Genomic DNA, 1,516 nt, shown 5'->3' on the forward strand with positions numbered 1-1,516 from the left:
CTCCCCAGCAAGAGAAGTCACAGCAACGAGAAGGCCACACACTGCAGCACAGAGTAGCCCCTGTTCACGGCAACTAGAGAAAGCCCACGGGCTGCAGCGGAGACCCGGAGCAACCAAAAATAAAATACAAGTAAATATATAAATAAAAGAAGCTCTGATAAACAACAACAAAAATACATAATAAACTAGTCATTGCTGGCCTGTCATGTTGAAAGCTTACCACGTACCAGTCATGGTGCCAAACTCTTTAAACCCAGTGTCTCATTTAATCCTCTCAACAATCCTACAAGGCACCATAGATTACCATAAATCTTATTTTCTAGACAAAGATGATTCAAAGGTTTCACTGACTTTTAAAATTAATAATTTGGTGCTCGCTTCGGCAGCACATATACTAAAATTGGAACGATACAGAGATTAGCATGGCCCCTGCGCAAGGATGACACGCAAATTTGTGAAGCGTTCCATATTTTTACAATATTGTAAAGTAATTAGTCTCCAATTAAATAAATTTAAATTTAAAAAAATTAAATTAAATTAATAATTTGATTTATTGGAATTCACAAACCCTGGTTCTTCCTTAAGCTTCAGCTTACAAGTCTTACTTTATTTGTGTTCAATGTATTTTCACAATCACTTTTACAAAGATTTGGAATGTTTGATTCCAGTTACGAAGTTAAACTCTTTTAAACATTTTAAATTGCATTTAAACATTTATTGTGTTCAGTTTCCTTTTATGTACTTCAGCGGTCTGACTTAACAGACAGAACCTTTCCAAGTATTTAAATTTAAATTATTCTTCCAATAAATTCAACTTATAAATATGGTGAACTTTGTGTTCTCTTAAATGTTCCCATACTGTAAGTTCAGGGAGTTCTCAGTTTAAAATTGTAAATCTGAATCAATTCCATTCTTACTGAGTTTTCATTGGAATTTCAAGATTTTTACTCTAAATAGGCCAAGTGCTATTGAGTTTTAAATCCATGAATATCAAATGTACACAGATTCTTTTACATAAAAACATTAATACCATTATTTGGCTTCCTTAAAGTTCTATACTTTTACATCTATAAAGATGCCCATTCACCAAGGGAACTATAATAATATTAATTTCACATGGTTTGGGGGTTTGCCGTCTTGACTCTTCTGAGATTACAGAACATCTTCTGTGCCCTGTCATTGCTGTGTCCCTGACCCCATCATTCAGAGGAGGTGCCACCTGGCCTAGGGCACCTAGATTTAAGTGATATGTTACACACCTGCCAGGAAAGTCTACTGCCGGATTTGATTTTGCATCTTTGGCTTTTATGGTTAGTCAGACCATTTTCTATCTAAAGCATAAGAGGTTCAAACCAGATGGAATCCTGCATTCCTTCATGTTCTGTTATCTCTTTGGACCATGCAAATCTTGTGCTGTGCTAAGTCGCTTTAGTCATGTCCGACTCTTTGCAACCCCATGGACTGTAGCCTGCCAGCTCCTCTGTCCATGGGTTTCTCCAGGCAAGAATACTGGCGT

General features: G+C 36.5%; 1 non-coding gene across 1 annotated transcript; it reads left to right on the forward strand.

The window, feature by feature from the left end:
* The first annotated feature begins 370 nt into the window (after window positions 1–370).
* Window positions 371–474, forward strand: LOC147352055 (U6 spliceosomal RNA). Its single transcript, XR_015148518.1, has one exon. It is a non-coding gene; the product is annotated as a U6 spliceosomal RNA (small nuclear RNA).
* The last annotated feature ends 1,042 nt before the right edge of the window (window positions 475–1,516 follow it).

Source organism: Bos grunniens, chromosome 19 (genome assembly GCF_055505025.1).
Source record: "Bos grunniens cultivar Pamir isolate PY7600 chromosome 19, Bosgru_T2T1.0, whole genome shotgun sequence".
Lineage (NCBI taxonomy): Eukaryota > Metazoa > Chordata > Mammalia > Artiodactyla > Bovidae > Bos > Bos grunniens.